Consider the following 24,143-nt stretch of genomic DNA (forward strand, 5'->3'; position numbering starts at 1 on the left):
TAAAATTTTTCAATGAAATAGAGTAGACTAGACAATATCAAAGAGAAATACTATTCCGTTTCCTACTGAAAGAAACCAGACTGCCCAGAAGAAATTCCAGTTCAGAGATAAGGAATACACAAGGTGAACCTGAGACGTCTTGCTTTAGAGAGCAAGAAATTGCCCCAGACTAGTGGGTCTAACGATCAAGAGGCTGCCTTAAAGGTTCTCCCACTTGGCCAGTGATGGGACAATTGGACCTTCAAAGTGAATAGTGATGGTAACTGTTTGAAATTTACAGAGAATGCAAAGAATTCACCAGTCCATAATTGTAGGCATGGTGGTCCCCCAAAACAGAGGTTCCTGTCCCAATCTTTGGAATCTATGAATATTACCTTATACGGCAAATGATATGATTAAGTTAAAGATCTTGAGAGGAAGGTCTGTCCTGGACTGTGAGGTGGGCTCTGAATGTAACCACAGGTATCCCTATGAGATAAACACAGAGAGTAGAAGAGACACAGGGGGGCAGTGTGACCATGGGGGCAGTGACGTGAAGTGAAAGTCCATCAGTCATGTCCTACTCTTTGTGACCCCATGGACTATACAGTCCATGGAATTCTCCAGGCCAGAATACTGAAGTCGGTAGCCTTTCCCTTCTCCAGGGGATCTTCCCAACCCAGGGACTGAACCCCGGTCTCCCACATTGCAGGCAGATTCTTTACCAGCTGAGCCACAAGGGAAGCCCAAGAATACTAGAGTGGGTAGCCTATTCCTTCTCCAGTGGCTCTTCCCGACACAGGAATTGAACCAGGGGCAGAGACTAGACTAATACAGCCAAAAGCCAAAGACGGCCCGAAGTCATCAGAAGAAGCATGGAACAGATTCCCCCCTTGAGCCTTCAAGGGAGCTCAACTCTGTCAGCACCTCAGCCTCAACCTTCTGGCCTCCATTCAGACAACACTACAAAGCTACAGTAATCAAAACAGCATGGTACTGGCACAAAGACAGATATATGGATCGATGGAACTGAAGAAAGAGCCCAGAAATAAACCCACACACCTAATATTCAATTAATTTCTGACAAAGGATAGTAGAATATACAATGGAGAAAAGATAGTCTCTTTAACAAGTGGTGTTGGGAAAGCTGAACAGTTGCATGCAAATAAAGTTAGAACACATCCTCACACCATACACAAAAATAAACTCAAAATGGCTTAAGGACTTAAATATAAAATATGACTCCATACAACTCTTAAAGAAAATATAGGCAAAACATTCTCTGACATAAATTGATGCAATGTTTTTCTTATGGCAGTCTCCCAAAGCGATAGTAAAAGCAAAAATAAACAAATGGGATCAAATCAAACTTACAAGCTTTTGTACAGCAAAGAAACCAGAACAAAGACAAACTGGGAGAAAATAGTTGTAAATGATGCACCCAACAAAGGCTTATACAAACAGCTCATGTAATCAATAGCAAGAAAATAACCCAATCGAAAAGTGGTCAGAAGACCCAAATAGACAATTTTCCAAAGAAGACATATAGATGGCCAACAAGCACATGAAAAGATGTTCAACATTGCTAATTATTAAAGAAATGAAAATCAAAACTTCAATGAGGTATCATCTCACACCAGTCAGAAGGTCATCATTTAAAAAAATCAACAACTGACAAATGCTGCAGAGGGTGTAGAGAAAAGGAAACCCTCCTACACTGTTAGTGAGGATGTTAAGTATTGCAACCACTATGGAAAACAGTATGGAGGGTCCTCAAAACAACTAAAAAGGGAGCTACCATATGATCCAGTAATTCCATTCCTGGGCATATACCTGGACAAAATGATAATTCAAAGATACATGCACATCTATGTTCACAGCAGCACTATTCCAAGACACGGAAACAACCTAAATGCCCATCAACAGATGAATGGGTAAGAAGATGTGGCGCACACACACACACACACCCCGGAGTACAGCTCAGCCACAGAAAGGAGGCAATAAAGCAGCAGCGTGAGTGGACCTAGAGACTATCACACTAAGTGAAGTAAGTCAGAAAGAGAAAGACAAATAGCATATGATACCACTCACATGCAGAATCTAAAATCTGACACAAATGGATGTGTCTATAAAACAGAAACAGACTCACAGACACATAGAAGAGACCTGGGGTTGCAGGGTGGGGGGATGGACTGGGAGTTTGGGATTAGCAGATACACACTATGATGTATAGGCCCAGGAATCGAATTGGGAATCAGATCAGGAACCAACCCAGGAATCGAACTGGGGTCTCCTGCATTGCAGGCAGATTCCTTACCGACTGAGCTATCAGGGAAGCCCATGATGTATATAAGTCTGGGATTAACAGATACAAACTATTATGTATGGAATGAATAAATATGAAGGTCCTACTGTATCGCTCAGGGAATTATATTCAATATCCTGTGACAAATTATAATGGAAAAGAATCTGAAAATAATGTATTAATATATAACTGAATCACTTTGTTATACATCAGAAATTAACACAACATTATAAATCAACTATACGTCAATAAAACAAATTAAAAAAAACAACTTCTAGCCTCCAGAACTGAGACAGACCAAGCTTCTGCTATTTTAAGCGACCCAGTTTGTGGTCCTTTGTTAGGGCAGCCACAGGAAACTAATACAATAAAGATGATCAAGAAAGAGATGAAAAGCAATGAAAATGGGAACTGTCAGTGCACAGAGCACACAGCATTTCAGTTTGTATAACTGTATCTCTGGGTAATCTGGGTTGGATCCTGAAATGTATTCCTGCTGTGGACTGTGGTCAAGAGATTGAAAAACTCTAGCCCAGTGCTTGAGGGCACCAGCTTTGAAATTTAACAGCTCAGATAGGCAACTCGTTTCTGCTCCCTACAGACTATGTGGTCTGGGGTGAGTTATTCACCCTTTCAGAGCTTCAGGTCCTCCTTGGTACAATGGGGTTGTTATGAGGGCTGGGCTGGGAAGACTTCCTGGAGGAGGGCATGGCAACCCACTCCATGAGGTTGAGTATTCTTGCCTGGAGAATCCCATGGACAGAGAAGCCTGGTGGGCTACAGTCCATAGGGACGCAGAGAGTCAGACACAACTGAAGCAACTTAGCACTTAGCACATGAGGGATAAAAGAAATAGTGTACTTTCCATAGAGCCTAATATGTCCTGCATCCTCAAGGAATGTTAGCTGTTGCATGTTTGTTGCTACTACTAATAAAAGATACACATGAAGACATGCACAAGCTCTACCCCCTGCCCATGTTGATTATTACAAAGGGTTTTTGTCTTGACATTCCAGCTGAGGAGCCTCTAGAGATGGCAGAATCAGAGAGTCTGAACTGACCAAATCCATGCAATCAAGCCCCTCTACTTCAGAGAGGAGGAAACTGAGGCTCCAGAAAAACGACGACTTTGCCAAGTTTTTGTGTAAGTGACCGAGATGGGGCTAAAATGCAGTCTCTAAACTCCTGATCAGAGGCAAAGGCACTCTCTCCCCCATTCCCCTTAACCTCTCATCGGCCCCTTGGACATCACAGCCACCACTCCTGCCAGCCCCTCCAGCCCAGCACTTCATGCCACCACCAGGGCCCCAGGGAAGACTCCTTTGTGGCCATCCACAGGAAATCCCTTAGGTGCAACATCCATTGATTATCTGGGAGAGGATTTCTGTGCCATTTGAGCTTTCTTTGCACTGAACAAGCTCACAATATCCTGTGATTACCTGTTGAAATGATTCCCATATTTCTCCCTGACAGCTCCAAGTGCCCAGTGCCTTGATCTTGTCCTAGCAGGACGGCCTCCCAGCAGTCAGCTGATCAGAGACTAGAAAGCAGACAGTGAGGAAGGTTCCCCTGGGGAGAGGGCTTCCAGGAACCCTGGGCCAGCCCTCCAGGCTCCCTGTGCCCTGCTGCTTTCCTCCTCTCACCCAGGACTCAGAGTTCCTTTCCCAGTGGACAGGGACTTTGGGTTGGGCAGCCTGAGATGGCAGATGTGGCTAGTCATCTCTCAGCCAAAGAGAATTCAGCCAATCTGGAGAAACAGGAGAGAGTCCTAGTTCTCAGCACTGAGCCACCCAGCCCTGAAATAGTGGCTGAGGATACAGGTTTTGGAACTAGGCAGACTCGGATGGGAATGAGAGCTTTGCCAGTGATTGCGTGATCTTTGGCAAGTGACTTAGCCGTTCTCGGAGCCTTGTCTTTAAAATGGGGGTAACGATGTTGACCTCATTGGACAGTTGTAAGGATTAAATGAGATTGTGTTTGTAAAGGGCTTAGCACGATGCTTGGCACATCATAAACAGGGGGCTGGGTGGAGCTGAAGACACAGCAGTGCCGATGTCAACAGGAGCAGTGATAGGACTGTACTTACTACCTGGCACACCACTGGAGCTAAGTAAGCGCTTATTAAACAAGCTGAACAAGAGCTTTTCCACGGGGCTGTGAACATCTGCCTTAAAAGCTTTATGAACCTTATTCCTTTCAATCACCTAGGAAAACTGTTAGTGAAAGTGTTAGTCGCTCAGTCTTGCCCAACTCTTTGCGACCCCATGGAACCCTAGTCATCTAGTAATTACTTATCAAGCACTGCTATAAACTGAAGGTTTGTGTTTCCCCCAGAATTCATAGGTTGGAATCCAAAACCCCAATGTGATGGTATCAAACATTAGGAGGTGGGGCCTTTGGGAGATGATCGGATCATGAAGGTGGAACCTTTGCACTGGGATTAGTCCCATTAACAAAAGAGGCCCCCAAAGAAAGGATAGTTAGGGAGTTTGAGAATGTCATATATACACTGATAAATTTAAAATGGATAACCAACAAGGACCTATTGTACAGCACAGGGAACTCTGCTCAATATTATGTGGCAGCCTGGATGGGTGGGGAGTTTGGGGGAGAATGGATACACGCATATTCATGGCTGAGCACCTTTGCTGTCCACCCGAAACTATCACAACATTGTTAATTGGCTATACTCCAATACAAAGAAAAAAGTTCAAAAAGAAAACAGGCCCCAAAGAGCTTCCTTGCCCCTTCTATCATGTGAGGTTACAGCAAAAAAAAGATGGCTACACCAAAGCTGCCAGTACCCTGATCTTAGACATCCCAGCCTCCAGAACTGACAGAAATGAATTTCTGTTGTTTGTAAGCCAGCCAAGCTATGGTAATTTGTTAGAGAAGCCGAACAGGCTAAGACAAGCCCTTAGCACCGGTAATACAATGGAGGGCAAGGCAGACAGAGCCTGTCTCAACAGTTCTAACCTTAACTATTTGGGAGGTAAAAGACTATTTTGAGAATCTGATTATTTGCAGAGACATGGGTGGATCTAGAGAGTGTCAAACAGAGTGAAATAAGTCAGAAAGAGGAAAACAAATATCATATATTAATGTGTATATGCGAAATCTAGAAAAATGGTGCAGATAATCTTATTCTCAAAGCAGAAACAGAGATACAGATGTAGAGAATGAATATATGAATACCAAGGGGGAAAGCGGGGTGGGATGAATGGAGAGACTGGGATCGCCACATACACACTATTGACGCTATGCATAAAATAGACAACCAATGAGAACATACGTATAGTACAGGGAACTCAACTCAGAGCTCTACGGTAACCTGAATGGGAAGGAACACCCCACGCCAGTACTCTTGCCTGGAGAATCCCATGGATGGAGGAGCCTGGTAGGCTGCGGTCCATGGGGTCACGAAGAGTCGGACACGACTGAGCGACTTCACTTTCACTTTTCACTTTCCTGCACTGGAGAAGGAAATGGCAACCCACTCCAGTGTTCTTGCCTGGAGAATCCCAGGGATGGGGGAGCCTGGTGGGCTGCCGTCTATGGGTTCGCACAGGGTCGGACATGACTGGAGCAACTTAGGAGTAGCAGCAGCAAATGGGAAGAAAATCCAAAAGGGAGGGAATATATTATATATGTACAGTTGATTCATTTTGCTGTACAGTAGAAACTAATGCAACATTTTAAAACAACTGTACTCCAACAAAAATTATTTTTAAAAAAAGGAAAAAATTTTTCCTAAAAAAGAACATTTCAGACTCTTTCCCAGAGAAACACACATGGCTACATATACATAACATTTTGCCAACATCCACAGGGCTCAGAGAAGGTTCTCAGTGAGGATCTGAGTCCTAAGTGAACTTACTGCTCCAGCCACACTTACCCATTCCCTAGACCCACTCAGACAGATCATGCAGAGGCCAAGGAACCTGGAGCAGAAGCCCAGTGAAACTGCCTGATGCAGGGGGTCCTGGTTTCACTTGCACAGGCAAGTACCGTGAGTCGTAGGCTTGTTCAACGCAAGCAACACACAGTGGCTCGTGGCCTGATGCAGAGGGGAACCCGGTAAAATCTGAGCACCCCGTTCACATGTCTGAAAATTGCCTTCTCAAGGTCCAACTTGGGTTCCCATGCTGGCCTTTGATTACCTGAAGGTCCTTGGGGGCTTGGTGCCTCGTGCATGCCCATCTCCAATCCCTCTGCTTCCCACTCAAGGCTCAGCCTCCCTTCCTGCATAGGGACCAGAGCTGCCCACTGTTCCCAGGTGTTTGTTATGGATCCAGCCTGAATTCCCCCAGCTCATCCATGCAGGGCAGGGACACAATCCTGCCACAATGCCTCTGCTTGTGAAGTTTCCCCAGAAAGAAATCCACCCACACCCGCCCCCTCACCCTCAGTCTTCCCCAGTAAATCCTCTAGGGAAGTTCCAACCATCTCCCATCTGTGGCACACCCTCCTCTTCCACATTCATGTTCCACAAATGCCGGGAACGTCTGACAGTGGCCTGCCTCTGCCCCTAGGACCTAAGCCCCTGGAGGGAAGGGTCTCTGCCTGATCCATCTGTGAATACCCTGGAGTGGAGCACAGAGCCCGGCACATAGTAGGTGCTCGACGATGTTACTTTCTTCTTTGCGAAAACACAGACTACGGACTGAGGCAATGTGGGGCCGCCCTCCTAATTCATCCACCCTGTTGGCAGTAACAGAGCCAAATCCTCTGGACCAAAGCAGCTAGCTTCCATCTGGTGAGAGATGGAGCTGAGCATGGCTCCTTGGGGGACATCTCTGTCACAGCCAATTTGAAAGAATGACCCAGCAGGCTCTTCCTTAAGACCCCCTTACGGAAGCTCTGTTCTCCATCGCTGTCTTTACAACTGAGTTCCAGCTTCGCCACTCCCAGGGATCCCATAGTGCTGGGGTTATCGGCCCAGATGCCAAGCAGGAACAATCCATCATGACCTGGCCCATTCCAGCAGCCCCTCTGAGCCTGGGGCTGGGCCAGACTCCAGCCGCTCAACTCTGGCTATGTCCACAGCTCCCTCCCCCACCCTCCACGCACCATCTCCCTATTCTTCCCTCTGCCCCCTGTTCCCACGGAGACCCAAGGCCAGCCATGCTTTCAAGCTCTGGGGACAGGCAGGGTCCAAGGTCTCTGGGACTGTTCTCAGGGTCCTGGGTGCTTGAACTGTCAGCTAGCAAACAGCTGGATCCCTAGGGAGACCAGTGTCTGAAATCAGCCATTAATCCTCTGCCCTCTCTGTAACCCAACGACCTCCTGCTTCTCTCTGACTCCTGGCACTTTGCGAATGGAAGGGACATTAGGTTCCATCCTCAGCACATGAGGAAACTAAGGCCCAGAAAACAGAAGTACAAGGATGCATGGTAATTAGTGGAACTTAAATCAAGATCCCCTATTCCCACTCCAGGGCTCTTTGGCCCTGATTAAAATGGAAGTGAGCGCCCAGCTGAACAGGTCCCTGGGGTTCCCTGCCCACAAGTGATGATCATGAAGCCCAACAGCGAAGTCATTGTTCCAGGCCCTGTGGGCAGGGAGCGCGCCAGCCCAGCCCAACAGGTGGAACGTGCTCCTAAAGGTCTCCAGGGGCTCCCTGGGACAAAGAAAGTGACAAGCAGGTACTGGCAGGGCTGGGCTTCCTGGTAATGATGAGGGAGCTGGGCCACCGGCAGTTGCCAGGCCCTGCCAGGCAGAGACAAATTTATCCAGGGGTTAGAGGCTGGGATGTTCTTCAGAACCTGATTTAAAGGCAATTCCTGTCCCCCTAGGCCCAGGTCCTCATCAATCCACAATTCAGGGGAGTTATTAACACACACTTAGAGTTGATCTCATTCGGGTATCCTTATACACAGGAGGCCCACGGGAGAAGCCCACCCAGCCTGTCAGCACTTTGGGACATGCCAGTTGGCATCAGCAGGCGTTGTGGATCCTGAGATGAGGCAGAAGAGCTGGTACAGGGCAGAGTGAAGGCCCCTGGTCAGAGTTATGAACCTGCCTCCTACCAACTCTGTGTGTGTGTGTGTGTGTGTGTGTGTGTGTGTGTGTGCGCGCGCTCAGTTGCTCAGTCGTGCCTGACGCTGACCCCATGAACTGTAGCCCATCAGGCTCCTCTGTCCATGGAATTTTCCAGGCAAGAAAACTAGAATGAGTTGCCATTTCTTCCACCACCAACTGTGTGAACTGGAGCGAATCACTTCACTCTTTGCCTCAGTTGCCCCAACTAGAAAATAATTTCCATTTCTACCTTATTTTTTTCAAAGGGACTTCCCTGGTGGCCCAAGTGGTTAAGAATCCACCTTCCAATGCAGGGGACATGAGTTTGATCCCGGGTTGGGGAACTAAGACCTCACATGCTACAGAGCAACTGAGCTGGCACACTGCAAATACAGAAAGCCCCCGAGCCACAACAAAGAGCCTGCACAGCCAAAATTTAAAAAAGAAATTATCCTGTTTCATGGGCTACAGAGAGAGAAGCAAAGCGAGGTGTGCAGGAAAAGGACCGAGCGCCTAGCATGCTGGAAGCTCTCCATTTGTTTGCAGTTCTCATAAATCAGGTCACCCTCAGGCTCTTCAGGAAATAAAAAATTGTAGACATGCTCCCAACCCCAGAGGGCAGCTGGCATCTCCATGTGAGCGGGTTATGGCCCGAGGAGCTGCCCGTACCCAGCAGCTGAGTACGGGTCTGGTCTCCAGGGTGGTTCGGGGTGGCCAGGAGGAGCTGCGGGGCCCTGGTCACTTCCGCTCATGCTCCCCAATTCAAGGGCTTCCAGCCTCAGGCACCTGCAGCTCACCTGAGAACTTTCTGGTCCCCGGAACCCATGCAGCCCAGGTACACAGGCAGGGCCCAAGTGTCACAATCTCTGGTCTGCGGCCAACAGGACACCTTGCTCTCGGATGCCCTGTACACTCTCCCACCGTCCCTAGTGGGGCTAGGTGGTGGTTGCCCATAGTGTAACCTACAACCTGCTCTATATCCTCTTCTCCTTTGTGGTCTCGCTTCTCAAGGAAATGATTATTTCCTGGGATCCCCCATCCCACCCCACCCCCACCCCCCGCAAGGAAGTAAAAGCACTTACATCTTCAACCCAGGTCGGCTTCTGGCTGGCCAAAAGCAGCGTGCTCTCACCACCAGCAGAGGAAAGGAGGAAGGCAAAAGAAGGAAGCCAGTGAGGGTGTGGGCGGAGCCTCCTTATGGGGAGGAGGAGGGAACAGAGGAGAGAGCGCGCTGACTGATAACTGAAGACCAAAACCCAGCTCCTAGGGGAAAACAGATTGTCCGCCACTGAGTCAAAGCAGAACAGAGTGTCTCTGAGTTCACAGATCCCCCAATTCCAGGCTACAGCAGGACTGGCAACTTTGCCAGAAGGAAGCATCAGGCCAATTTTCAAATGTTATAAGCATCCTGAGACATTGAATGAGCAGGGCAGCATGCAGAGAGCTCACTCTGCACCAGGTTCTTCTTCAACACCTCCCCTGGGCCACACAGATGTGCATTCAGAACTTCCATGCTTCTCTGCCCCAGAACCCGGGGTCACCTTCCAACCAAGCAGAGAATCCCAGAACTCCTGGGATGCAAAGACATGGAGGTCTCCTGTTGGTCCCATTTGATACTTTAATCCCTACCCATCACTTTGAAGCACCCTCAAGGTGAGCAACGGAGAAGGCGATGGCACCCCACTCCAGTGTTCTTGCCTGGAAAATCCCATGGATGGAGGAGCCTGGTAGGCTGCAGTCCATGGGGTCGCGAAGAGTCAGACACGACTAAGCGACTTCACTTTCACTTTTCACTTTTATGCATTGGAGAAGGAACTGGCAACCCACTCCAGTGTTCTTGCCTGGAGAATCCCAGGGATGGGGGAGCCTGGTGGGCTGCCGTCTATGGGGTCGCACAGAGTTGGACACAACTGAAGCGACTTAGCAGCAGCAGCAGCAAGGTGAGCAAAAATGACACATGTGCATCCACAGACACACAGACAAACTTGTGTGCACACATTCCACACTCATTCACTCATTTTCTCTCTCTCTCTCCGTCGCTCTGTCTGGGCCGCCCTGCCCTCCTCGTCAATTCCCCCAATGCTGTTTGCCTTGTATATTCCATTCACACATCAGCCTTACACAGATTTAAGAGGATTACCACTTATCAAGAGCTTTGTATCTCCAAAGCTCTTCCCAACACCAGCTAATTAAACATACACAGTCCCCTTTCCCTCCACAGTAGTGTGTACAAAGCGTGGGCCATGAATTGATAAGACCTAGGTTCTAGTCCCAGGTGGAGAGCATGTCACCTTGCACAAAAGACAGAGGAGTCATCTATTATGATGCCTCACAAAAGAGATGGAGAAGCAGAGGGTGTAAGTCACTTGTCAGAGGTCAGTCAGCTAGTAAGCGGCTGAGTTTGGCTATAAACTTGGGTCTCTGCAACTCCCTTAGAACCCAAGCTCCCTTAGTCACTCCTATAGGCTGCTGCTGCTGCTAAGTCGCTTCAGTTGTGTCCAACTCTGTGCGACCCCATGGACTGCAGCCTACCAGGCTCCTCCGTCCATGGGACTTTCCAGGCAAGAGTACTGGAGTGGGGTGCCATTGCCTTCTCCCATATGCAGGTGTTAGTTATTCTCATCATTGTCATACTCCAAGATGACATGCAGAGACCAACGCTTCAGGGCCTCGAATGACTATTTATCCTCGCACCCTATCACTCACACACAGAGCTCTACTGATTAGGTTGGTAGCTGGTTTGAAACGTTTTTTTTTTTTCTCCCACAAGCACTCAAGTTCACATCATGAGCTCATAACTCCTCTCCCCTCCCCAGATTCCAAGGTGTGGGCAGTCAATTCATTTTCCCCTGAGTTTCCCCTACCACCCTCCTCCAGTGCCCCTAGCTCAGAACTCCACATGCAGGGTGGGGAAAGCTCAGAGCTGCCATGGCCTCAGCCTGGCCCAGAATGAGCAGAGACCCTCGGCCATCCTTTTTTCCGGCCATGGTTTGATATTTTTAAATTTACTTTATTTTAAGTTTATTTTATGTTTACTGAGTTGAGACTTTGTTTCTCTGCACAGGGTTTCTCTGGTTGTGGTCAGCAGGGGCTACTCTTTGTAACAGTGTAGAAGTTTCTCATTGTGGTGGCTTCTCTTACTGGGGAGCACAGGCTTCATTAGTTATGGTATGTGGCCTCAACAGCTGTGGCTTGTGGATTTAGTTGCCCCGCAGCATGTGGGATCTTCCAGATCAGGGATAGAATCTGTGTCCCTTGCACTGGTACACAGATTCTCAACCACTGGGCCAGCAGGGGTGTCCTGCTTCCTTTCCACAGATATCGCTGGGAAAGCCCAAAGCCAGTGACCACCCAGCACAAGGCAACTCAATTAACTAAGGTTTTAATGAGGGCTACATTGACAACTTCTATTGTCCAAGTCTAATAATTCTCTTTAACTGAGATCTTTTGCCTTCATTAAAGTAATTAGTGCCTGTGAGGAAATGATTAGAAAAACTCTCAGGATTTCCACCCATCATGTGGAATCCCATATGCCATATGTTTCATCACTGGGACGCAACCTTGGTCAATTCTTTCAAATATTGTCACTCCTTAACAAGGCTAATAAGACTCTTTTATTTTTTTTGCTTCAAAAGTCTTAATAGGATAGAAAATTTGAGGAAATCAATCAGTAATTAATTAGCCATTCAAACTGATTTATCCAGTACTATGAGAACACAGAAGTATTTAATAAGATCCTTGTGGAACTTCCCTGGCGGTCCAGCGGCTAAGACTCCAAGCCTTCAAAGCAGTGGGCACAGCTTCAGTCCCTGGTAGGGAAACTAAGATCCTACATGCCATGTGGCACAGCAAAAAAAAAAAAAAAAGATCCTTGGTTTCCGGGAACTAAGAACTCTGGATAAGTAGAAAAACTGGCATACCACATAATAAGGCAACAGCTGAATAGGCTCCTACTAGAACTAGAGTAAGAAATCACTCATGCATTCATTCACTGATATACCATGCATACCCGACTAGCAGCAGCGTCTATACAAGTGGACACCCGGGCAGTTCTCAGTGGCAACAGGTGTCCAATACAGACAGCCATGGGAGAGCATAGGGTGAACATTGACATTTTAGGAATCAGTGAACTAACATGGACCAGAATGGGCAAATTTAATTCAGATGACCATTATATCTACTACTGTGGGCAAGAATCCCTTAGAAGAAATGGAATAGCCCTCATACTCAACAAGAGAGTCTGAAATGCAGAACTTGGGTGCGGTCTCAAAGATGACAGAATGATCTCTGGTTGTTTCCAAGGCAAACCATTCAATATCACAGTAATCCAAGTCTATGCCCCAACCACTAACGCCAAAGAAGACCTACAAGACCTTTCAGAACTAACACCAAAAAAGGTATCCTTTTCATCATAGGGGGCTGGAATGCAAAAGTAGGAAGTCAAGAGTGGCTACAGGACTAAAAAAGGTCAGTTTTCATTCCAACCCCAAAGAAAGGCAATGCCAAAGAATGTTCAAACTACTGCACAATTGCTCTCCAAAGTAATGCTCAAAATTCTCCAAGCTGGGCTTCAACAGTACGTGAACCAAGAACTTCCAGGTGTACAAGCTAGATTTAGAAAAGGCAGAAGAACCAGAGATCAAGTTGCCAACATCTGCTGGATCATAGAGAAGCAAGAGAATTTCAAAAACATCTACTTCTGCTTCATTGACTATGCTAAAGCCTTTGACTGTGTGGATCACAGCAAACTGTGGGAAATTCTTAAAGAGATCAGAATACCAGACCACCTTACCTGCCTCCTATGAAACCTGTATGCAGGTCAAGAAGCAACAGTTAAAACTGGACATGGAACAACAGACTGGCTCAAAATTGGGAAACGAGTACATCAAGGCTGTATATTTGTCACCTTGCTTATTTATCTCACATGCAGAGTACATCATGAGAAATGCCAGGCTGGAAGAAGCACAAGCTGGAATCAAGCTTGCCAGGAGATATATCAATAATCTCAGATATGCAGATGATACCACCCTTATGGCAGAAAGTGAAGAGGAACTGAAGAGCCTCTTGATGAACATGAAAAAGAGAGTTAAAAAAAAAAAAAACTGGCTTAAAACTCAACATTCAGAAAACTAAGATTATGGCATCTGGTCCTGTTGCTTCATGGAAAATAGATGGGAAACAATAAAAACAGTGAGAGACTTTCTTTTCTTGGGCTCCAAAACCACTGTAGATGGTGACTACAGACATGAAATGAAAACACGCTTGATCCTTGGAAGAAAAGCTATGCCAAATCTAGACAGCATATTAAAAAGCAGGTCCATATAGTCAAAACTATAGTTTTTCCAGTGGTCATATATGGATGTGAGATTTGGACCATAAGGAAGGCTGAGTGCCGAAGAACTGATGCTTTTGAACTATGGTGTTGGAGAAGACTCTTGAGAGTCCCTTGGACTGCAAGAAAATCAAACCAGTCAATTCTAAAGGAAATCAAGCCTGAATATTCACTAGAAGGACTGATGCTAAAGCTGAACCTCCAATACTTTGGCCACCTGATTAGAATAGCTGACTCACTAGAAAAGACCTTGATGCTGGGAAAGATTGAAGGCAGGAGGAGAAGGGGATGGCAGAGGACAAGATGGTTGAATGGCATCACTGACTCAACTGACATGAGTTTGAGCAAGCCCCGGGAGATGGTAAAGCACAGGGAAGCCTGGTGTGCTGCAGTCCATGGAGTGGCAAAGAGCTGGACATGACTGCATGGCTGAACAACAACAATGGGATGAATCCCCAAAGAGCTTGGTGGAAGTCGGTTATGGAAGCAAGTGATCACAGGACAAGGCAAACGACAACCGTGTTGCAAGAAGAATGAACCAAGAATCCAGAAAAGAAGGACTCAGCAGGACTTGAGTTGCAGTTGGTCATATAAGGAGATAACCTGTGTCACAGGCTCTCTGTCGCTTGTAGGGGTCGGGGGAATGCTCTAAACCCCAAAGCACAGTGTTCTCTGCACAGCACGGAAGCATGTATGATTAATCTTGGAAAATGAGCAGCTAAGTTCACATCCACTGGCTTCATTTCACACTGTGCCCTCCAGGCCTAGAGTTAGGTCACTCATTCATTCCATGAATAGTTACCAAAGGCTGGTGCTGAGGATCCAGGGAGAATGAGACACAATCCCTGCTCACTGAGCTTCGCGTCAGATAGAGGAGAAAGACATACAAATTCTAGGGACAATGTAGATGGAGGAGAGCTCTTACCACACACTGGAGGGTGCAGCATCCAGACTGGGGTGGTGGGCGGTGAGGCAACATGCCCAGAGGAGGTGACTAAGCTGAATCCTGAAGGACAAGCAGGAGGTGGCTGCACACACAGGATGCGGCCAGGAAAGCCGATGATGACAGTGACAGAAACGAAAATTATCATACATCACCATATTCTGAGTACCTGTCTTGTTCTGTGCCAGAAGCTGTACTTGGTATTTCTCTCTCATACATACACACACGTGCGCACGCGCACACACACACACACATACACTGACTCAAATAATTTTTCAGAATGTGTGTTTAGGATATTCAGCATTATCACTCCTGTGTGATAAGCAGGTTGACTGAGGCCCAGGGAGGTGAAACAACTTTGTCACGGCCACACAGCCAGCAGATCCAGGGACGGGATATGAATCTGTCTGCCTTCTACTCCTATTCCAGACTTCAGAACTACAGGGTGGAGTGTGTAACTGAATTTCTCCTTAGCCTCTTGGGCCACTGAACTACCCACAGGTCCACATGGTCAAAGGAGTGAACTGTGGCTCTCGGTCCTAGCACTTAGTCCCGAATCCCTGAGAAGCAACCCCAGAGAGCCAGTCCCTCTGGTTCTGCCTTAAGCTGTGAGCCCAAAACAAAGTCTCTCCTTCTCACTTCCAATTGGAAATTGTAACGTGTGGCCTAAAGGTTCATTCAAGACTCCCCACACCCTTGGATTCTGGCTCTAAAAGGGCTGACGGAGCATCAGTGGGGAATAAGAGGCAAGTAAGAGTTTTCCATCCACACGCTTCCTTGGACCTGGCCTGTGACTTAACAAGGATGCCCAGTCCAGCAGCGCAGACCTCCCCAGAGCAGGAGGGCTAATTGCTGAGCTCCTGAAGCCTGAGACGCTGCAGGGCGCTCCTCTCTCCCTCATCCTTCTTGCACTTCACCCCCTCGAAGTGGGTGCCATCTGGAGATAGCCACCCTCTCCTGAAGTTCTTTTGAAAACTTAAGAGTCAGCTCCCCAAGCCATGAAGAACATGCCACCCTGTCTTCTGGGGGGGCTGCTCCCAAATGATGGTGCCCTCGATCTTGTCCCCCTGCTGATCCCAAGTCCCCTGCCTGCCATGCTCCTGTCCTCTGCTCAGGTGACAAAGATCGTGGACCAGAACCTCAATGCCAGAAAGAGGTCCCTCTCCCATGCCCACTGGCCACACACACAGCAACCCCACGTTTTCTGAGGCTTCAGGGGCCAGGAACCAGGAGTCTGCACACAAGAATAAACAATCTCGTCTACAAGTGTATATTTTGTCTTCATTATGCCACCGCAAAGGTGTTAATATACAACTTACAACATATTAATCACCCCTCTAACTTCCAAATGCTACATGCATCATTAACATTCATGTTTTCTTCAATTACTTGGCTGTTCTGGGGGAGGGGAGCAAGTCAGCTCCTCACTAAATCCATCTCCTCTGGATGGCTCAGGGATCACAAAAGGCAACTCAGGCCTCCACACTTATGGTGGAGAGGGGAAATTCCTGCTCCCTGCCTTCATCACCGCTGTCTGGCCCACATGCAGGCGGGCCATAAAAAAGTAATTGAAGCTGAGAAATGAAGGAGAGAAAACAAAAGAGAAGGCAGGTGGGAGGGGAGAGGGCAGAATATGGGGAGGAATCACATTAGCACCAAAGGATCACCGAGACTACTTAGTCTAACCACCTCAACTTATAAATGAGAGAACTGTGGCTCAGAGAGGGTAAGCGACTTGCTGAAGACCACACAGCACATGAGAAGAGAGAACAGAGAAAAGGGTGAGAGAAAAACTCAGTGCAGAGGAGGAAAGAATGGTAGCAGGCAAAGCTGACAAAGCACTGAGCAATAAAGATACAAAGAGGCTGAGAAGGAAGGAGCAGAGAGAGGGGGACAGAGGACGTGTTAAAGGGGTGGAAAATCTGAAACAGATGCAAGCCCAGAGTCATCTTCAACCTCACCCCCAACTGCTCAGCTTCCCCGATCCCTGAGGCAGGAGAGGGCTGGGCTCCCGGTGTAACATCTCTGATAGCGGTCCAGCAGACCAGACGTAAGGGGGAGAGAGGGACCAGGGAGCACTGGGGTTGAGTCTCTGCCCCAGGCCTCCAGCGTTCAGCCAGACTAGATACACACATAATTAAAATGCCATTACCCCACAACAGTGCTATCCCAAGTTGACTTGGAATGTGTTACAGACACTGGTGGCTATAAAATCAATTTGCTATTATAATTCAGCAAAGCAGATTCAGTCACCTCCCTGAAACCAGTGGGCTACAGACCAGTCCTGAATTGAAGAAGAGAAAGGGGGAAAAAGGCTCCTGCTGGCCGGTCACTTTTTTGTCCACAGGCTGCAATCCAGCCAGGCCTGTCCACCTTGACGGGGAGCAGTCAAGGTCAGCGCACACTGGCGCTTCCAGAAGAGTGAGCTGGGGCCTCAAAGTCCAGCAAGCAGAGAAGCGAGGCCAGCTCCACGGGGCACTGTCCCAGGCCCACCAAAGACACAGGCCCTGATGGTGGTTCTGAGCATAGTGAAAAACCCAGACAGGTTAGCACACCCTATGCAAGGCTCCGAAACCACCAGCTGTTGGAGCCTCACAACTCAGGACGTGGGCATGGCGGCCATCACCTCTGCCTCTATACACAGAAAGAAGTCTCAGAAGGATCAGGAGCGTGGCCAAGGTCACCCCCTCAGAAGGGGGATGGCAAAGATCACGTACGTCAATGACAACAGCACCCCACCCTGGAACACAGACACACTCTTGATACAGCCAACTCTGCGGACTCCTGGCGGAGTGTGACTGGAGGGGTGGCCCGGAGAGCTGCTGCAGATGTGTCCCCAAGCCTAGCGACTTTGAGCGTTATTGAGCCTTCTTTGCAGGCTGCCGCGGCCCACCTGTCTCTTCCTTTCTATGCCCACCGTTATGTCCCAGACCAGGACCCTCCCAGCAGCTCCTTTACAGTCTCTCCTCTCTCCAGTCTCACATACCAGTTCGAGAATACACTCCTAAATGTCACGTTGACCCCGACTCTTCCTTGAACATAAACCTAATACAGCTGCCTCTGCTCTGTATCTTGTTCCCACCACTCAGCTGAAAACGCTCCTCCAATACCCACAACCTCCTCATTACCCACCCAACCCTGTCCCGTCCTCACCTTCCTGAACCTCTTGGCACGTCTGTCATCTCCAGCGTCTTCCTCTCTGTGATTCCGTGGTCTCAGTTGCTTTTGTCTGTTCTTCTACCTCTGGTTACTCCTCGCTTCGCTTCTGAGCCTTCTTCCTTAGTTTGTTCCATAAATTCATCTGTTCTTCCCAACCCTTATGTGTATGTCTATGTGTTCATCACTCAGTTGTGTCTGACTCTTTGCGACCCCATGGACTGTAGCCTGCCAGGCTCCTCTTTCCAAGGGATTTTCCAGGCAAGAATACTGGAGTGGGTTGCCATTCCCTTCTCCAGAGGATCTTCCCGACCCAGGGATAGAATCCTGGTCTCCTGCATTGCAGGCAGATCCTTTACCATCTGAGCCACCAGGGAAGACCCTGTTAGCCCCAGCCTGCCTGCCTTAATCTGAGCGCTTGGCTTAGGCTCCATGCACTCAGATTAACTGACTCCAAGTGACTTAATCTTAGTACATGACTTAGACTCCATCTCTACCCGAATGGAGCCAGATTCTGTGTCTTGAGCCTACTCCTCTCTCCTGAATTTTAGATCCCATCATTCAGTTGCTTGTTGGATGTTTCTCTGTGGCACCTCCAACTCAATATGTCCAAAGTAGAATTAGCCATCTCCCTTTCTCCCCCTATTGACCACTCCTCCCACAGTCTCTCTTTCTGAATGGCGTCACCACCTAACCAGTTGTTTCCCCTCTCTTGTACCAACAGTATAGATGCTAACTGTGCCCTGCCTGAATCCCCTTGGCAAACATCATCCCTGTATGGCAGGCACCTATGACTTTGGGCTGATGGCTTTCTCCTGCAGACTAGTGCTGGGTCATTAGGCATGGGGGCAACCCTTAGCCAAAGACACATGGCATCTGGATGAGTATACCCCAACTCCCTGGCACATCAGGAGGGACACCCTACTGTCTCTGCAAGCCCCCAGCAGGACTGAGCCCCATGCGTCCACAGTGCTCACCTGTCCTTTAAGCTCCTTGCACTGGCTTCCTTTCCTTCCCTGTCTCACTTTACCACTGGTGTTTTCCATGATCACGCCCCAAACAAACCTCTTACAATATAAATACTGTTCTCAAAGCCTACATTTAGGGGGACCCAGCCTTAGCGCCACTAACCCTGTATCAGTTACACCATCGAGTTCAAGTCCTAAATGTCTCCTGAGCCATGTCCTCCTCTTCTCCCCTTGGATCCGGCCCTCCTCCTTCTCCCCTGGGTTACAGAAGCAGCCGACTGACGGGCTTCCCTGACTCTCCCCTTGTCCTGCTCCAAACCATCCCCAATTACACATCTGGTCACGGCATTCCCTCCATTAAAACGCTTCAGTGGACCTTCACAGTCTCTGAGATACAACCAGATCCCTTTATCCTCATGGCTTCAAAGGCCCTCCATGTCCCACCCTCACCTCCTGTGTACATTCAAGCCTATCAAGCTCCTCCCCAAACCCTATGGTCCCAGCCACACTGAGGAGCTCCCAGCTTCTCCAAGGCACATCCCAGGCATGTCCTTGCCTGCCCTCTGCCTTCTGCACACTTATTCTTAGCCAAAAACTAAACGCAAGGCTCCCTCCTTCTGTGAAGTCTTTCTTGCTGTCCCATCCTCTCCCCACCCCCCAGGGGAGAGCTGCGTGCCTTCCTCTCCACGCTCACAGCTCCTCTGACATGCTTCTCCCTGGACACCTGTAGCACTCACTGCCCTGAACGCCATCGATACTTTCCCCTCTGACGGTGAGGCAATAGTTCACTACCTTTTTAGTTTTTAACACCAAAAACATTTTGTATTGGGGTAGAGCCAATTAACAATGTTGTGATAGTTTCAAGTGAACAGTGAAGAGACTCAGCCATACATTACACATGTATCCATTCTCTCCCAAACTCCCCTCCCATCCAGGCTGGCACATAACATTGAGCAGAGTTCCATGTGCTACACAATAGGTTTTGGTTGGTCATCCATTTTAAATACAGCAGTATGTACCTGACCTTCCCCAAACCCTTAACTATCCCTTCCCCCCAGCACTCATGAGTTCATTCTCTAAGTCTGTGAGTCTCTTCCTATTGTGTAAGTAAGCTCATTTGCATCTTTTTAGATTCCACCTATAAGGGATGTCATATGATATTTCTCCTTCTCTGTCTGACTGACCGTGTTAACATACCCAGAGCCTAATTCAGTGCCTGTCATTTAATAGATGCTCATGAAATGTCAGACGAATGCATGGGAACCAGAACAGATGGAAAGAATGAACATACTCACAGCTCCTCCCCCTCAGGCTCTGCCACTGGCTTGACTGCTGTCCGATGAGGGATCTGGAGATGTCTGGCAGAGACCTTGCCCTTCCACAAATGTTTACAATGCTATGCAAATAATCCTCCTCGGGGATGATATATGCTGCCTTTCTGCCCCAGGCGTGCCACGGTCAGTGCCGAGTGGGCTGTCGGTGGGGACGCTCAAGCAACACCCTGAGAAATTCGGGTCTGCGTGGAGGGCTGGGGTGAGGGGATATAATAAAACACTGTACTCGGACAAATCTGGGCCCCATGCCATGAAAAATGTGAGTTTGTCCTTGACTTTGGTGGCAAATGAGGCGTGAAAACATATCAAAATGTGATATCCGATATATGGATGTATTTAATATTTTATGAGACTAGAAACCAGTTACCGAAGGTTTGAATGATAAATCAAACATCAAGCAGATGAACTTTTTCAAGTGTCTGCACCTGGTATGTGCCATTCTGGGGAGGAAAAGAGGGAGGAGAGAGAGAAACAGAGGACAAGAATGAAGGGCCTAGAGACCTTGGAGGGCTTTCCCGGTGGCTCAGCAGCAAAGAATCTGCCTGCAATTCAGGAGACGCGGGTTTGATCCCTGGGTGGGGACGATCACCTGGCAGAAGCAATGGTAACCCCCCTCCAGTATTCTTGCCTGGGGAATCCCGTGGACAGAAGAGCCTGGCTGGCTACCACCCATGGGGTTGCAAGAGTCCAGACACAACTTAGCGACCACCAGCAACAAAAAGAGACCTTGGAAGGCAAGGTCCAGAGACCCCACCCGCCAAGCCCCTGCAGCCAACACACCTCTGTCAAGCCTTCCAATGTTTGCACATCCAGTCCCGGCTGCCTGCAAGCACCTTGCCTGCCTAGAGAACGTTATTCATCCTGCAAAATCCAGTACTTCCTTTGGAATTCTCTCTAAGCAGCTTCCCTGGACATTTTACCCTCTGGCCCCAGACCCACAGAAAGCAGGGCACGAAGTATCCATGCTCAGCCTGGGCTTGCATTCTAGATGCTGAAATGCTGGGGGTTTAATGCAGCTGTCTCCCAATCGCACTGTAAGCTATCTGGGGACCGAAATGAGGTCCCCCTCACTCCAACATCCTCCAAAGCTTGGGGACTTCCCTGCCAATCTAGTGGTTAAGACTCCAAGCTTTCATTGTACGGGGTGTGGGTTAGATCCCTGCTGGGTGAACTTAAGATCCCACGTGCCACAGTATGGCCAAAACAACAACAACAACAACATCCTCCAAAGCCTGGACCATCCCTGACACAGTGTAGACCCTCAATTCACATGGCTCTTGAACTGAAAGAGAAGTCCTGCATCAGCAACTGTGGTCAGCAGACAACTCTGGGGAAACTACCATGGCCCAGATGCTAAGCTAGGGACTTGGTTTCCACGTTGCTCTTTCACATAAACTTCACGGAGACCCTGTGCTCAAAGCAGGATTTGTCCCATTGAACTTATGAGGAAAGTGAGGCTTGGAGAGATTTATCACCTATTCTGCACACTCCTAGAGGATAGGGGACCCCATCTGCCTCGATACAAGCCACAGAAGTGCCTGGCAGGCGTTAAGTTCTCAAAGGTTTGTTGCCTGAGTGTTGATTCTTGTCCCCCTCAAATATTTATTTTGATGTTGAATAACACACTCATCTAACCCAGGTACCCCCGCCCTTGGTTGGTCATCAGTATCAGTAGCCATCCCAATAAAGTCTAGGGATAGGGACTGGCTTCCCTGGTGCCTCAGTAAAGAATCCACCTGTAATGCAGGAGACCGCCTGCAATGTAGGAGACACAGGTTCGATCCCTGGGTCGGGAAGATCCCCTGGAGAAGGAAATGGCGACCCACTCCAGTATTCGTGCCTGGAGAATCCCATGGACAGAGGAGCCTGGTGGGCTGCAGTCCACGGGACTGCAAAGAGTCGGACATGACTTAACAACCAAATCACCGCCAGGGATTGACCATAGCTATTATTTTTTCTTATTAAAGCTCCCTGGCTGATTCTGACAATGAGACAGAATTGGGGGCCGCTAATGCGGCCATCAGAACTGCTCCTCTGCGTCCTGACCATGCACTCTTCAGCTCAGATGTCAGGGTTCACAGGGTCTGGCACCCCTTCCTTGGGTGGGAGTTCTTTTTGCTTATTTCCCACCCTCCCCATGCATTAGTTGTTTCCCTTTGAAATCCTCCTGCATCCCCACTTGTCTGCAGGTTACAGGTCTCTCTGCCTGGTGACGACAATGAGCCTCTCCTGCCAGATCTGGGTGTAAACCAGCCTGGGCTTAACCCAGCCCCACTCTGAAACCCACCTCAGGAGGACAGTCAGCTCTTCCTGAACAGTGCTCCCACTGTCTGACTCATGTTCAGTCGCTCAGTTTTGTCCAACTCTTTGCAGGCCCAAGGACTCTAGCCCCACCAGGCTCCCCTGTCCATGGGGATTCTCCAGACAAGAATACTAGAGTGGGTTGCCATCTCCTACTTCAGATCTTCCCGACCCAGGAATCAAACCCACGTCTTTTTCGTCTCCTGCATTGGCAGGTGGGTTCTTTACAGCTGAGCCACCTGGGAAGCCCAGAGCAAGAGCATCTCTGGATAAACAGAGCCCGTCTGCCTGCAAGACACAGTCCGCCCACCTGTGACCTTAGCTCTGGTGATTCCCCATCGAAAGGCACTCCTCAGCCCTTGTCCCCCTTCTCCCTGCCTTCCGACCTCTGCCAAAAGAGCTGCCACTGAACACGGTGAACACCAAACAGGATACTAATATTTTATTTTATTGTTTTTAAAGCTTTTTTTTTTTTTGATGTGGACCCTTTTAAAAGTCTTTATTAAGTTTGTTACAATATTGCTTCTGTTTCATGTTTTGGTTTTTAATCTCAGCTCCCAGGGATCAAACCTGCATGCCCTGCACTAGAAGCTTAAGTCTTAACCACTGGACCACCAGGGAAGCCCCCAGCTACTAGTAGTTTTTAGCATTAACAAGGTACTTGTGAAAACCAAGATAGAGCTCTTCAATCTAACCCGGTTCTCAACAGGGACAATGGGCCTTGGGTTCAGACAGTTCTATGTTCAAGCCTACTTCTGCCAAGATGCAAGCATGCTCCTTCACATCTCTGGGCCTTTATTTTCTCATCCACAAAATGGGCTACCAACACCTGCCCCACCAAGGGCTGTGATGACGCCAGCCTGAGAGAAAGTCTCGAAGATGCCAAGCTAGCTCCCTGCTCCCTCTTTAGGCAGCTACCAGCAGGACCATCTATCCATTCCCTGAAATGAAAGAGCCATTCTTGGACAGGGCTGCCGGGCCTGTGAGGAGCCTGTGGGGTGGTAATCAATTCCTATTGGGTTCTATTTTATCCACTAAATGGAGACTGGCCCTAGGAAGCAAAAATTCTCATCGGTTGAGAATAGCAAAAGAATGTTGTCAGCATTTTCATCATTTCAGAGAAAAGAGACATGGGAGGTCCAGGGCTTGTCAAAGGTAACAAAGGAACAGGAGGGGTCCATCCGAGTGCAGCTGGTCCCCAGGGGCTCCCGATCAATACCATAAATGGAGCAAGCTGGAAATTTAAGGAGCCTTAGGATGAAAGGGAAGGATGAGAGCAGACAGAGGACGGCCCCAGGGTACCTGGCTGGTGACTGAGCTGGTGAGCAGACCCCGGCAAAATCAAAGGCCAGGATCAAGGGCCCAGAAGGCGAGAGTTCCCTTTCAGTCCTTCACGCCTGCCAGAGTTGGGGGACATGCCAAGCCCAGCCCAGGCTCCTCACTTAAAGAGACTGGCAAGCCCGGAGCTCCATTGTTCCAGGAAAAACAAAACACAGAAACACGCTCCGGCTGTTTATCATGTTTGCTGCTCTTTTTCCATCTCATTAACTTTGGTTTCAGAGTTGCTCCCATTCAGTTCTGAGTCAGTTTTACCCCAAACTCACAGTTGCTTTTTTACTTTCACTTCCCCCACATGTTGAGCCTGTTTATTCCTTATTTATTTTGCTCATCTCAGCCCCTTTACTTCTGGGAGTGATTCCAGCAGCTACGAAAAAAATACAAAAAAACAAACCAAGAAATAAAAAACCCCACCACATACAATCAATTAAGAGACAAGCTGCTTGCAAATCACCAGGAAATGAAA

At 48.4% G+C, this 24,143-nt stretch overlaps 1 protein-coding gene across 2 annotated transcripts in view; it reads right to left on the reverse strand.

Moving 5' to 3' along the window:
* Positions 1-24,143, reverse strand: part of GRIK4 (glutamate ionotropic receptor kainate type subunit 4) — a 505,937-nt gene that overhangs the window by 390,633 nt on the left and 91,161 nt on the right. Inside the window, exon 1 of one of the 2 annotated variants that reach the window (XM_018059645.1) lies at positions 9,388-9,453. The exons of the other annotated variant lie outside the window; for it this stretch is intronic. The gene's annotated coding sequence lies outside the window, so the exon portion shown is untranslated. Of the gene's footprint in view, positions 1-9,387; positions 9,454-24,143 lie in introns of those variants that run through there. 2 annotated transcript variants of the gene reach the window in all.

Source organism: Capra hircus, chromosome 15, assembly GCF_001704415.2.
Source record: "Capra hircus breed San Clemente chromosome 15, ASM170441v1, whole genome shotgun sequence".
NCBI lineage: Eukaryota > Metazoa > Chordata > Mammalia > Artiodactyla > Bovidae > Capra > Capra hircus.